Source organism: Diadema antillarum, unplaced genomic scaffold (genome assembly GCF_040938485.1).
Source record: "Diadema antillarum isolate AM-2024a unplaced genomic scaffold, OU_Dant_1.0 seq00000720_RagTag, whole genome shotgun sequence".
Lineage (NCBI taxonomy): Eukaryota > Metazoa > Echinodermata > Echinoidea > Diadematoida > Diadematidae > Diadema > Diadema antillarum.
The window spans coordinates 1,834,166-1,850,063 of record NW_027271624.1 but is presented as its reverse complement, the minus strand read 5'-3'; the positions used below and the strand labels follow the sequence as shown (position 1 = coordinate 1,850,063).

The 15,898-nt window shown below is 36.2% G+C and overlaps 2 non-coding genes across 2 annotated transcripts; both read right to left on the bottom strand.

Annotated features, from left to right (window-relative positions):
• Window positions 1-2,695: 2,695 nt before the first annotated feature.
• On the bottom strand, window positions 2,696-2,777 carry Trnal-aag (transfer RNA leucine (anticodon AAG)). Its single transcript has one exon. It is a non-coding gene; the product is annotated as a tRNA-Leu (tRNA).
• Window positions 2,778-5,549: 2,772 nt separating this feature from the next.
• Window positions 5,550-5,631, bottom strand: Trnal-uag (transfer RNA leucine (anticodon UAG)). The gene has a single exon. It is a non-coding gene; the product is annotated as a tRNA-Leu (tRNA).
• Window positions 5,632-15,898: the final 10,267 nt, after the last annotated feature.

Sequence of the window (15,898 nt, the reverse complement as noted above, 5' to 3'; positions counted from 1 at the left end):
ATATTTTACAGTCAAAAAATTACCGTTTGTAGCTATATTTTTTCGCTTCGGAAATTAAGGGGGCGCACAGGGCGCAACTGCTGGCAATTATACTGGCAGTAACATCAGGAAAATGGCATAACAATTAAATGCGAGCGAGCAGAACGAGTGAGCTTGAAAATTTTGACAGCCGTTTGCAGCTATATTTTTTCGTTTTCGAAATTAAGGGGAGGGGCACACCGGGCATAACTGCTGGCAATTACTGGCAGCAACATCAGGAGAATGGCATAACGATCATATCGTCCGTATCACTTCAGTCAATCAATTTTCCTTACAACCTTTTTGTTACCCCAAGGTTCCACAATATTATGTTTTCTCAATTTACTTTGTTTTGATTATGCAACCTTATTCTATGTTCCCCAAGAAAGTGAAATGTTTATGTTCTTTTCGAAAAATGAACTAAAGTTTGAATTGATTAAAATGCGAGCGAGCGGAGCGAGCGAGCTTCAAAATTTTGACATTTTACAGTCTAAAAACTGCCGTTTGTGGCTATTCTTTTTCGCTTTGGAAATTAAGGGGGCGCACCGGGTGCAACTACTGGCAATTTAATACTGGCAGCAACATCAGGAAAATGGCATAGCGATTAAATACGAGCGAGCGGAGCGAGCGAGCGTGAAAATTTGACATTTTACAGTCAACTGTCCAAAAACTGCCGTTTGTAGTTCTGTTTTTTCGCTTTGGAAATTAGGGGGGGGGGGCGGTGCGCCACTGGTAGTCAAGGATGTCGGTTTATGTTCATGATTGGGGGAGGTATGACCAGCGAGGGGGCGTCGAAGTGACCAAGCGGGGGAAGGATGTCCAAAATCTGCACTTAAGAGCATCCCCTAATTGTTTGTGTTTGTGTGTGTGTGTGTTTTATACACGGAAAAGTTCGGAAATAGCCCAGGTCAAGTCTTATTATTGGTAATGCAAGGCATTTTAATATAGACTATAGTTTGTAAAGCAACACTCAGTGATCTAGCTTTGATATAACGAAGTGTGAGGTACAAAGGTGTATATTCTACATCACATTGCGCAACATTGCAGCGACTCTTTGCCGTTGGGATGTTCTGAGTACACTGCTCCATCCTGCTTATCATTCAGAATGCCAACCAGGAATCACGAGGAATCACAATCTTTTGTCGGCTCCGGGCTTTTTGAACAATGTTTCACACAATTATTGATGGCTCTTTAATTATGGTTGAAAGAAATCTTAGAGAAAAAAAAATTTCTTGCTTACCCTTTCATGTCAATTTCAAAAGCAGTTTACTAACTCTTGAATTACCATTTTGATATTTTTTCCCCCAGCGGATTGGGGAGGGGGGGGGGGGCACGTGCCCCCCCTCCAGTTACGCCACTGATTGGAGACCTATAACGAGGGAGGGTGTGGGCGGGTTATCTCCCTCCCATGCGATGGAGCTTTTGCATTTTCTGAATTGATAATCCGTTGCACAACAAATGAAATATACCTTATACGTATACAGTACGGTCGATAGATAGTAAACACTGTATGGTATAGCATCAGTGCTGCCAGAGCCGGGGTGCGATTGTTTTTGTTTTTAGTTTTAGTTTTTGTTTTGTTATTGTTTTGTTTTGTTGTTTGTTTTCTTTCCTCCTGGTGATAAAAAAAAAATAAGACATAAAAAAGAACAATTATTTAGCGTCCGGCGTTGAGGTCGCTCGCAGACTGAAGCGTTTTTTTTTTTGTTTTTTGTTTTGTTTGTTTGTTGTTTTTTTTTTTAAGGTTCTGAAGGGGGGTGCGTTCGCACCCAAACGCACCCAGCGCACCCCCCCCCCCGGTGACGCCCATGTTATCAGATGTTTATTCGAATGTTTGCTTTCTGCATTTTCTCTAAATTCATAAACACAAATATAACAATTCAATGACAAATAGATTGAAATTTTAAATAGACGTAGTTATAAAGTAAATAGATACCTATACTTATACGATTCATAACCTCATAGGACGAGTTCTTTGACATTCATAAAATGTCAAGGCATCTTCAGTCGTCTTACCACTGGAGGACAAAAATGAAATGTAAAAATGTCGGGTATGATTGAGGTAAGAAAAATCGAGAGTTACAAAACGCCTGGAATGAATCAGCGTCAATCTTCCCGAGCATATATAGTATTAGCCATCAGAAGACTATTGCACAGTCTAAACATTGCTGTAGATATCACTCAATCTAAGAGTTGCCTGCGACATTTTTAGGCGAAAATATTTTCTAGCACTTTGTGTATGTAAATGTTCAATTTGCATTGCAGTAATTTCAGTCGCAATTGTTATGTTTTCTGTATATTTTTTCCTTTGCAGTACATTTGATATGCTCTGTATCTTGACTAATAAACGGTAGTATGTTTTACACAAAAATCTGGGAGTTGTTCCAGTCTGTTTCTGCACACCCAAAGACTCGACTGTTATTGTTTCATCTAGTACTGAATCTGCTTTTTACATGTATTGTTTTTATTCAGCTATACCAAGGTATATACTTTCTTTTTTTTAAATTGCTTTATTTTTGCACTTGCTTACAAACACATAGTCCTACTTTTCTGACGTTCTAGATTTTTTTAAAGTACTATTTATTCGGTGGACTAATCCCTTAATGAAATTGCCGGCATTAGTAATTGTACTTGGTGATTGCAAATAAACAAAATGGAAAAAGAAAAGAGTAAACTTTGGCAGCGGTGGGATTCGAACCCACGCCATCGAAATGACTGGTGCCTTAAACCAGCGCCTTAGACCGCTCGGCCACGCTACCGTGCACTCCGTCGTTTAAGTATTGAATCCAGTGTATCAGAAGCAGCAGACAAGTTTGGTTTTCGTTTGTAATGTTTGCGTTCAAATAATTCATATCAATCTTTACACATGCGACCATAGCTAAACTAAAGCTGCAGTACAAGGTGTGTATTTCTAAAATGGAAATTGAACCTGAAAGTAACAGTTGCGTTGTGGTGTTTGACAAACGCTTATACTATATTGGAGAGGTACATCATATTATTTTGTTGCAATGTTGTACCGATTAGACTTTATTCACCACCAACTGTATGATTAAAGTATTCGACACGTCAACCATCGAAATAAAATGGTTATACAGTCTGGCAGGTAAGGGAACGCAAAGAATATTCCATTAGAAGTTCGAGACAAACTTTCCTAAAACTTATTCTGCTTCTCACGCCATAGAATACTGGAAAAACGGAAATTTTTGCCGACCACCCTTACGAAAACCAAGAGGCAGATTAATTGTGGAAATTTGTTTAAATTTACACTTTTTTTGCACAAATTTGGGTGTGTTCTGTTATGACTGCTAGCGCTAATAGGAAAACACAACATTTTGTCAAGCTAGGAGGTTCATGAGCTGGTCGAGTTCAAACTGGTTATAACTATTCAAACAAATTTTGGTTTGCTAGTGATGCACGAAAGAATTCCACAGGTGCATAATTAAGTTTGTGCCTTTGATGATCGAGGCATGACGCCGCTATCATTTCTGAGCAATCTGAAGATTCATTTTGAACTCTAACGTGATATCGGGTATATTTCACTTGTTTATTCATTAAATGTAATGAAATGTTCTCAATGAGTCAATCCCTTCCAGAAATATCTGCAAAAGTGTAAATCAGACCTGTACGTTGTGAAAATGTGTAAAACTTAATCCTCAAGAACAGCGGATCTCATCACTTTTCCGTTTAATATCAGCAATTAAAACTGACATGGTAAAAAAAAAAAAAATCTTGAGTAGAACTCTTTATACGTCAATGTGTAAGATTAGTGCCAGGACATGTCCAGTTGAGTAATTTTGATTGTTGTTGTGATTGTTTTTCTGTCTCACTGTGTTTGTTATTTTAGCAATATTTGCCCAATTTTGAGTCGAGCATCCCCCTGTCTTTAGCATTATGACTGTATCGCTCATCTTTATGAATAGGGATGGCGGAAAGTAATCACCATCATAAAGAAAAATCCTCGTAGAGTGGGTTGTCATTATGCAATGAGGCATGACTCATTATTGTCTTCCTTTCTGTGAGGCAGATCCAGTTTGGCACAATATTTTTGAGTGGCGGCATCGAACATGGATTAATGGGAAATAACGACAGTCGTAACTCCAATCTCTTGAGCCTCCTTGAATGTATGAATGTAGTCATAAACATCAGTGTATTTTTTTTCTTTTTCGTGATGAACTTCTTGATGAGACAGGACAGGGTCACGTGACTCCATGAACGCCTGGTCGGAATCCTTGGCCAAAGCTGCTGAAGATACATCATTCCCTCTCTCACCAGACGTCCTCGAATGCCGGTGGGGAAACAGTGGGAGTGACAGTAAACAGTATTAGGGCAATGTCTCATTAAACTTCGTAGTGGCTGACAACTCTTTAGAGATATCGAAATCCTTGATTTCAGTATCTTTAAAAGTCTTTAAACAGTCTTTAAACATCTGATTGGCAGAGAGCAATTTGTCAGTGAAAATTACTGACTAAGTATCTAATGAGATTGCCCCCTGGTTGGTTTCGTATATTCCAAAGACATTATCTGGACTTTGACCTCGTGCCAGTGTATTTGCGCATTGTGCAAATCTTGTTAAGAATCGAGTCGCATTATCTACCCGTTCGTGTTTTTATTTTTTGTTTATTTTTTGACATCGTGGGCACACGATCTACCCCAAATTTAATGCAATGATGTGTGTATACACAAACACATAGGTAAGCACTGTAGTTGCAATCAACTATCACATCTTTACACATATAATACAGTCGTGGAGACATTATTATTGGCGTAAGACAGTTTAGTATTCCACAGGAGACGTAGCTTCTTCTTCATATTTCCTTTATTTTGTGTTCGAGCTTCCGGACGTTTCGGCCTTCATCAGGATCTATGCAAACAAAATGAGAAAATAATAATGTGCCTCTGCCAGTGATATTTATAACAAGACATACATGCATGTGAAATAACAAAACCACAAACCTCTCTGTCATGGCGTGTGCAAATATAAACACAAAATAAAGGAAATAGGAAGAAGAAGCTACGTCTCCCGTGGAATACCTTACTGTCTCACGTCTAAATAAGTAAATAAATAGATAAATAGATAAATGAATAAATGAATAAATAGATAGATAAATGAATGAATAAATATATATAAACATATATATATATATATATATATATATATATATATATACATATAATTAGAGAGAGAGAGAGAGAGAGAGAGAGAGAGAATGAGGCAAAACATTGTTACTATTCCCAAGCGACCAGACAGCTTTCATTATTCAAGTGTGCCTACACAGTAATCAAATTCCCAAGCGACCAGACTGCTTTCATTATTCAAGTGTGCGTACACAGTAATCAAATTCATTTGTTGCTTCAGGAGCGTTTGGTATCTTCTTGTTTTTTGGCCAATGTTTCATCACTTTTTCACTGATATCTCTGGAAATCACGTAATGGACTGATGAATATCGTCGAGAGGAGAAAAAAAAAACATATCATACTCATGCAATTTGAAGATGCGACGTAATAAGTTGAAGTAGAAAAACAAAATTTGTTGGCAGCGATGGGATTCGAACCCACGCCATCGAAATGATCGGTGCCTAAAACCGACGCCTTAGACCGCTCGGCCACGCTACCACACATGCTCATAACGTGTCATATGCTCTGATTGCCACAAGCAAAAGCAACGAACATTGCGACATCACCGCGAAACGTTCTATACATGTATTTTTATGCCTCCGCCACGAAGTGGTGCCGTAGGCATTATGTTTTCGGGTTGTCCGTGTCCTTCCGTCCGTCCGTCTTTCCGTCCGTTCGTAATGAATTTTGTGGACAGCGTAACTAAAAAACCTTTTGAGGTATTACAATGGAACTTGGCATGTGTGTGTATAAGGTGGTAAAGTTGTGCCAATCAACTTTTGGGTGCACATGCTCAAGGTCAAAGGTCAAAAGGTCATGGTCAGATGCTCAAAATTTCACTATTCCCCCCATATATTATCTATGCAATGCCTGAAGATATTTTCCTGAAACTTAGTGTATACATATTACCCAATTAAGATTCTCTTGTGAAAGTTTGGGGTCATCAGGTCAAAGGTCAAAAGGTCGAGTAAAATGTTAGAATTTTACTTTTTTCTCCATATCTTGCAAATGGTTCAAGGTATCTTCATAGAACATATGCCTGTACTGACTGGCAGTGATTATCTAGTGAATTTTGGGTTCATGGGGTCAAAGATAAGGGGTTAAAAGTCAAGGGCAACTCTTAAAAATGTTATTATTTCCCTCATTATAAATGCAATGCTTGCAGGATTATTTTTTCAATAACTTGGTATATGCATGTATAACCCAATAGAGATTCTCTGGGATTTTTTTTTTTTTTTTTGGGGGGGGGGGGCAAAAAGGTCAAAGGTCAAAAGGTCCAAAATCAAGTGAAAGTGCTGAAGTTTACCTCTTCCTCCATATCTCGGAAGTGGCTCAAGTTATCTTGAATCTTAGTATATATTTATGCATGTTCTGCCTGACAGTGATTCTCTTTTGAATCTTAGGGTCAAAGGCCAGATGAAAATGGTAGCAATTTACTATTCAATACAGAAATTGCACTTTTTCTTCGTACCTTGAAAATTACTCAATGCATAAACTTATGAAAGGGTCGAAGTCAAGTAAAAGTCCTAAAATCCCCAAAGACACGCTCTCTCAGTCATCCAATTAAACCTAGGTCAAGGAAGGTGAACATTCAACACATTTGTGACAAACATATATTGTTTTAATATTTTGCCAATTTTGTGAAAATGTAATCACACATTGTCCACATGTACTATATACAGAATAGGCTATTGATGCCATTTTTTTCCTTGTTCTGGAGAAATGCATCTAAACTTACTGTCGAAGTCTGTGTGTTTCCTTATTTGACAAAAAAGAAAGAAAGAAAAGAAGTTAGAATAAACACATGTAGTATAATATTATGTTCTATAGTAAAGTGCCACATACAACCCATCACAGGAAAGACGATAAAGCATTTACTTGATAGGTCTGGTGTTCCATGAAACCCGCAATTGAAAATGATTTACAAGACCATTTTCCCAAACAGTCAGAATATATACATTCCTCTATATAGACTATCCATGTCATTTCCTTGTACTGGAGTTACACATTACATTTACTTCCCGAGATGGTTTGTTGACTGTCTATGGGTAATTTAAAAAAAAACATTACAAATACATGAAACATAAGATGTTTCACAGTAAACAATACAGAAACTGATTTAGAAAGCATGGATGAAATAGATTGCGAATGAAGAGGAAAGCAGGGTAAAATGTAAAACATGAGAAATAATTATCACACCTTTTGATTTTTTTTTGTCATAGTCTTGAAAGCTTGGTTAAAAAGGCAAAAAACAAAAAACAAACAAAAAATAAGGGTGGTACTGTTTAAGATGACCAAAAACGCAAGTGAAACGCAAGTTCAGGTAAATCATCAGATACAGATGCAGCTCTGCGTACGAATAAGTATAAGATTAGAGTTTAATGTTTGAAATTGTTTCAAGGATCCATTTTTTATAGTCTGAAAGAGGGAAACTGTTTGCGGATCGCCACATTGTATGACCGTATTTAAGTAAGTGATTTAACAAAATTAATTATGCATCAACTTCAATTCTTGAATATTTACAATATAGCCGACAAATATAAGTAACCATTTTACTAATTTTGGTACAAAATCATTCAATATGTACGTCCCAATGCGATTCTGCGTCAACCGTGACTTTAATATATTGAAATTTCTCTGTTTACTCTTAACAGCAAACGTCGGTTGGTTTTAATGGCATTTTGCACTTTAATATTAACATGAGTAACTTTTATCATGATTGATTGTAAAGTTTCATTTAGTTTCAATTTCATTATTGGTTGTTTCAACGTTTTTATTACAGAAAAGAAAATGAAAGAAAAGAAAATGCATAATCATATACGATAAAAGACATTAATGGTAACATGTTGATATTGTGCTTTAAAAATATATATACAGAAATTACCCTTTCCACTATACGGACTGTTTGATGGGTTGCAGGAGTTGACTTAAAAACCAAACCTTGAAAGAGAGTTAAAACCCACGAAAAGAATCTAGAATATATTCACTTTATTATTTCATTCAGAGGCTGGGGATGGTAGGGGGTGCTCGGTCCGTCAAATGTGTTTGGAATCTTTGTAGTAGGTTTAGGCATTTAATGATTGGAAAGTAATTACAATCACTCGACATGAAAATATAAAACAAATGTAGATTTAATAATCTAACAATAATTCGAAATAGAGTTGCTGTTACCTATCATATTTCAAAATGTGTTATTTGTTTATTAACAACATTTCCCAACAATTTTCGAATTCCTTTGGAGCCTTGAAATTAGGAAACAAGAATGACTAGTAAAAGAAAAAAAAATAACGAATGTCATAACAAACATCCTGGCGACACTCCTTTGATATCTAGTCAGGTATTCATAAATGTTCTCTCAATCTCCTGTTCAGTTCTTTTCAGTTTTAGTTCAATTTAATGTTATGTTTCCATTTTTCTTAAAGAAATAAGAAAGTCATTGAAAGTAATACAAGAGAGAATACAAATTTAATGTATACAACCATGTCTTGTGATCGCAAAAAAAACCCACAACATACTGAACACAAATGTTCATGGTCGAATCATGATAATTATGAAGATGTCGCAAAGAAGTTACCGAAATATGATGAGGCCTATAATAATAGAGCTTGTAAAACTGTCCCAAAATCCAAAGGTGTGGAATTATTATGGAGAATGAATACGTTACCTATGTTCTAAAGGTAACTTAAAAATCGTTGCAGGGTTGCTCTTTGCGGTGAATGAATGAAGTGGGATCATTTCGGTGCGTGAGTTGTGAGTCTCTCCATCTGTATTGTATCAGAGGGACTATACCGAGGAATAAATCTACTTTGCCGTAGACTCATAGATAGATGTGAGATTATACCTGTGTAAATCATTGAAAATGTGATGGAATCGAAACCTATGATTTAATCATATCATCGAACTTTCTTATGCAAGAACGAATGCATTTTTTTCTCCTATGCTATGCCTCATCACGTATAGCTATATAGGGTATACAGTACGAGTTAACGTCGAAAACCTGAGCAGCGTCGCACGTTTTTAATAGAAAGAATTTGATAACCTGTATGATATTATGATGGGCTTATCGTACTTGTAATAGCAATAACACTTGTTGATAGCATGCACGGATCTTTATGTTAGAGATCAGTGGCAGTACGTCAGAAACCGCTTATGGCAAAACCTGGTAACTGTATAAATGTAGCACAGCTCCATCTATGTGTGCTTACATGGACATGGAGTTCTCATGCACCAGCCAAGCGCTGCTGAGTGATGCAACTAAATCTACCAACAGTTAGAATTGCATTGTAAGCATGGGCTAGAGAAGGGTTGTAAATGTAATGCAGTTCAGACCTTAACAAAAGTTTGAAGAGATTTACGACATGGTGGAAATAAAGTGAAGTAAAAATGTAATGATAATGCAAAATGGAAGTGGTAGACTATCTTTTATTTGATTAAAACTGTTCGTAATAGCTGCCGTATAGAGAAAGACATATGGAAAGTCGTAAAGACAAACACATATTGAAAAATCGTATTTCAAGTGTTTTCACATCATACGTATTCGAGAAGTCAACTCTATGTTGCCTGTTACAATTCAAAATAAAGTAACTCAGAGCATAAGCAAATTCCAAAAGAGATGTCAGAATATGACTTTATAACTATACTTAACATTTTGCCTACTTTCAATTCAAGTGCTGAAAGATAAAGAATAAAGCACTACAGTGCAAGATTTTTCATTATTCTTTTTTTCACAAACTTCGTCTATAACGGAAACTGGTTTCGATGGATTTTTTAGTTTGATATGACTGGTACACGTTCCTGTGAAACTTAAACTTTATTTCATGCCGTGTTCATAGTCTTAATTGGTAATACACTACATTATGTAGTTATGTTTTCAGTCTTCTTCATTCGCCATTTTATGTAGACATTACCGTTCTAAAGCTAGTCATTATCTTAAGAACCTAAATACAGAAGCGTTCTGAAACATTACATTACATTTACATTACATTTGCAGGGAGAGCGTAACAGTTGAATATTGATTGACATAAAAAGATTTTTTTTCTTTTTTTTTACCTTCAATGAATTATTCAAAAAGAATGTCAATGTCAGCCATGTAATTTATTAATAAAGGTGCATTTGCAACGCACATAGGAAATCATTTTTTTCTGTGAAGTAATCTGTTCCGTTGACTCAGTGAATACCTCGGATGAGGAGAAAGTTTTGCGAAATACAAAACCAAAGAGCGTATATACAACAACGTAGCAACTGAAACATCGAAGTGAAAGTAATTTTCAAAGCTGCTCGAATTCAGAATTTACCGACTTCCGAACCGCGATGATAAGATTACACCATAATTTGCTCTTTTCCGCCTTTGTGGTAAGTTTTAAGGAAATACAAGCGATAGAGCACACTAAAGGTATAAAAATCAAAGTGGTTCACAGAGGAAAATGCCAAAAATTCCTGTAACCGCAATCATTATCGACAGCAGTTAAGTGCGCCCTTGAACTAGAAGTTCACATTAACCCTTGAATTCCCCGATCTTATACGTACCGTATATATATATATATATATATATATATATATATATATTTATGTATATATACTCAACCAAAAAAGTAAGTTCCCCCTAGCATTTTTGGATATATCTCAAAAAGTATTTTACCGATTTTCATAATTCAAACGGGAATGGATAGGCAATTTTACTACTCATAACATGAATGGCATATTATTGCCACCAGATATCATTATTGGTGTGAAAAAAATGCATTTTATGTCAAAATGCATGGACAAAAAAGTTGCACTTCGCAGTTATATGAAGCGTATTGTGTACATTTCCTATGCAAGTTAGCAAATGATCTTTTTTAAATTGTTATGTAATTCTCAGGAATTTCTTCCGGTACAATGTGCTTCCCTATTAAACAGATGTTATTCATACTTTTTAAACAATAGGCCTTTTCAATATGAAAATGTTGGTCGAAGCCATGTGCTTTTTAATTCCAATTTGGGTTGATCACGTTAATTTGCTTATGGCCATTTTGCATCATGCCGCGTCTGCAAATTTTTGAAAGAGGGAGAGCTACAGCTTTTCTTGAAGCTGGGGTCCGGTTAAGGAGGTGGCCAGGAGACTAGACGTCTCGCCCAATGGCTTAAGGAAACTTAGAGCAAAGTTTCAGGAAACTGGAGAGGTCAAAGATCTGCTAAGAAGTGGCCGACCAAGGGTGACATCTGTTAGGCAAGATATGTCCATAATCAATAAGGCTAAAGAGCAATTTTTTCCATGCATTTTGACATAAAATGCATTTTTCACACCAGTAATGATATCTGGTGGCAATAACATGCAATTCATGTTATGAGTAATAAAATTCCATCTCCATTCCCGTTTGAAATATGAAAATCGGTAAAATACTTTTTTGAGATATATCCAAAAATGCTAGAGGGAAACTTACTTTTTTGGTTGAGTATATATATATATATATATATATATATATATATATATATATAGAGAGAGAGAGAGAGAGAGAGAGAGAGAGAGAGAAATAATTATCATCCTTCAACTCATTAAATCAGCAGGTCTGAGGCCCGCTTCATTAAAGGTTACGATTAATCGTAAGTCTATTTCATAACGAAACGATATATACTTATACACTTGATTTGAAGCACAAGTTTTTAGCAGATCGAGCATAAATGTATTTTGTTGAATTGCATCAATCCTACAAGATTAATCTTTATGACAAGGGCCCCTGAATCATTCGGGTATTCTGATTTGGAGAAGGATTCAATGTTACGAGATTTGCACGAAATCAGTGCGAGTAATGTTTATATATATATATATATATATATATATATATACATATATGACAATTTAAGACAGAACCATAAACTTTAATCTCCCAAAATTTATTGCCCAATTAATATGTCACCTCACAGAAAGATTGATCAAAGTATAGCTATTGATATGATACTGATCGCATATATGATAATGATACAAGGTAAATAGATGCGCACATAGTCTATTTCATACATGCACTAATCGTGCGTATACAGAACTGATGGGGTTACGTATAGTTATACTGGATGGGTTTTCGCGGAAATTGTTCCTTACTCTATTCACATTACCTGTTATAGCGGTACAACACAGTCAGTTTGATTACAAGTGAAGCAAAAGGTAAGATGATGACGAAAAAATAAATGAAGTAGTGAAATTAAACTTAAGTAACTTTGAGTCGAGATGTAAAAAAAAAAAAAAATAAAAAGAGAGGAAAAAAAGCATACCCCCAATCTTGGTTCCGCCACATTGTGTCAAAACTTCTTGAAAAATCGAGATAAAAGGAGGATGAAATCCAAGTGCAGTTTTGGCAGATCGTTACAGCTGTTAAAAAGTACCGTCAGATTATTTCAAGAGAGGGCAATTGTTTCCAAACTTCTAGAAAAGTCTCTGCCCCTTGGGGGTCACCAAAGGAGAGTTTTATAAACGTGCGCCATTCCACGGTCCAGGAACCACTCGGAGGTAGAGTGAGTCTTTTCTCACCTCGGTTAAGGTTTGGCACCGGATTCGAAGGAAGAAACGCAGTTTATCGAAGGACATTCGGGTCAATAACTAGAGTTACATACGCAGAGTCAAAGTCGAATCCACTGTGATCAGGTATTAATTAAAACAACAACAACAACAACAACAACTCTACTATGTAGGCCCCCACTTGGCGGAATTACACTCCGACTTATCACTCTTGGTATATGTATCACCACCGAAAGCATGGATATCGCGCATGTCAGCATGATCTTCAGTTCGATTCAGTTCTATTTTATTGTCAACGTAGGAAATTTGCCTTGTTTGCACGCATACACCTTACATTGGTACATATTGCCGGGAGGGGGAGGGTTGCCCCGCACCTTTTTGGATCTGTAAGTCAAAAATAAAAACGAATATCTACATCCACACTCCCGAAGATTCCATCCGTAGATCCTTCCCGTTTAAGTGGGGGTATCATTGACCCTTGCCTACATTCAAGCCCCCTCCCCCCTCCCCACTTACAAACCGTTCTGCGGCCCCTGTATCAGCAAAAACTTACAAAGATATTTTTAATCAAATCCATGGTTTATCAATTCCAGAAACTAAAATAATCGTGAAAGAGGCGTACCTACCACATGCATTCATCATTGGCTGTCTGTTGGCGCAAGTGATATGTCAAAGGAATTTAAGCAGTAGAAATTTGCGTAATCTCTCGAAAGAAACTAAACTTCCTTCGTGAATTCCATCTATCGTACTGGAAAATGTGTGACTATTCTGAATGGATCCATATCCATCCATGCCAGGAAGGACTATAGGCCTGTGTTGTAGATATTATAGTACAAACAAACAAACACGTTACTAGTTGCGAAATATATTTTGCAGTTCTGCGATTAATTTTGCAAATATTCGTGAGTTGGCGGCATTTCGATTTCCTGCAGTGACATGTTTGTTTCTTTGATTGTTTTCATATTACATTGGTAAACCACGTTAAAGGGATCGTACAGTTTTGGTTGAGACCTAATTTCGGGTTTCTAACATGTTTTGGTGAAATAATGAGAAACCTCTTATGAAACATGAAAGAGCATGTAGTTCTATGAGGAATTCAACGTTTATTTGATGAAAATTGGTTTTGATATGGCGGAGATATCCAAAAAAGAGCAATTCTAATAAACAATCGCTTTGTTTTACTTTGTTTTTGGATGTTTCAGTCATTCTAAACCCGATTTCATCAAATAAACTTTGAATTCCTCTTAAAATGGGAAATTGTTTATCCAAGTCTCCGAAACATCAATATCCGTACAATCACATTTCGACTGATTCATTTTCTTGTTAAAACTTCCTGTATAATAAATAGTGCGAAATAAGAAATTGGCTCATAGAATCATGGTGAGTGTTTTTTTTTTCGGAATCACTTGATTTACAACCTAATACAAATTATTTGTAATGTAGTGTAGACTAACCGATCATTGGAACAAAAATCGAATCACCTCTTTGATGGTTCTGTATAGAATGACTGTAAAGGCCCAGGGTTGTCAGCACATTCTGTGAAGACAGTCATAGATGTAATACAATAATAATAATAACAAAATTTAAATTAACGTCATCATTAGCCATTTGAATTTAGATGCGTTTAAGGGGGAGAGTAATGAGTTGACTGTAAACATTGTTTTCTTTTTGGCAAAATGGGAAAAACAATTGAGCCATGCTGGTCGGAAACGTAAACAACCCAAAAAATACAAATTGGAAGGTTTCGATATATACTGAGTAGCATTAAATGCTATTGCAAATTCTAGAAATGCATGACATTACCATTACAAAAAGTGAAGAGTCGCCCATTAAATCACATCTTGGGTCTGTTGGCTGTAAGCAAGATTTCGTTCCTCTTTCACTTTGTTCACTGGTAGAAAATGCTTGTGAATCATATGCTTCTGCATTCCTGTAGGAAAAAAACAAAAAACAAATGTGCACTCAGCAAAAAAAGAAAGTAAACACTTTTTCGAGATTATATTTCTCATATAACATTTGGCTAAAAGTTAATGTATTATACACCATATTAAAGATGATCTAATTGGCTATCAATCCAGTAGGTCAACAAAAAGGAAAAATTTACGCATGAGTGAACACCTTTGTTTTTCTCTTCCAGGGCACAAAAGTGAAAATTGCAAAACTGAGCAAGTTGTCATTCATGCGTAGGCGCTCTTCCATATAACAATGAGAACAAACAAAAATCTCACACAAAAAGCAACATGAATTAACTTGCAAAAATAAACCTATGATCTCTATGATATCTTTAAAGCCCAAAAGATCAATGAAGGCTAAAAATAATGGAGGAAAATGAAGAATCTTCTGCCAAAACTAAATTCAAATGAAATAAGAAAAGAAGCAATAATTAACAAAAATGGCAGTAATTTTAGTTGTTTCTTTTTTCAAATTAGAAAATTGTCAATAATGTTTAGTTCTTTAATTTGTCTTGTGAATTGTAAGGGCGGTGAGTTGGCTCAGTTGGTAGCGCGTCTGCCTCACGATCACGCGGCCCGGGTTCGAACCCGAGTCTGGACTGAGCAATTTTGTGTGTATACATATACCTTCCCATCTAGCAAGAGCAAAACACTCTGTCCCTCGGATAGGTCATAAAATGGAGGTCCCGTGTATGAGAGTCACAGCTCATGCACGTAACAGATCCCGCTTCATTCATTCATCGCAAAGAGCAGGGTGTCTAACCCGGTGAAGTGGTCCCACCCAACATCCAACTGGACCCCATGGAAGACCAGCTTAGTGTAACTGAATATGGGCTATCCAGCCATCTTCACGGATGGAAAATGAACAACAACAACAACAAATTCTTTAAAAAATGAAATAAAAAAAATTCTGTTCATCTAACCATGTTTATGCATATTACTCCCTATATCATTTGAAGTTTGAGTTGACAGAAAATTCCTATTCCCCCCCCTACTTTCCCACTGTGTTTTTGTTGGAGGTTATAAAGAGATAAAGAGAACAAACCCTTATTTTGGCTATTTCATTAATGTCTCTCATTGTGTTAAACTGGTCTTTTGTTGTCATTGTTATCGTATGCATTTGCAAATGAAAGGCAACATGTCAATTTTTGCAATTTTTACTTCTGTGCTTTGGAGGACAAAAACGAGTGCGTTCCCTCATGCATAAAATTTCCTTTGGTATTAACCTACTAGCTTGATGGGCAATTGAAGTACCTTTAATATGGTATATATACATTGATTTTCATCAAAATCTTCTATGAACAATATGAACTCGAAAAAA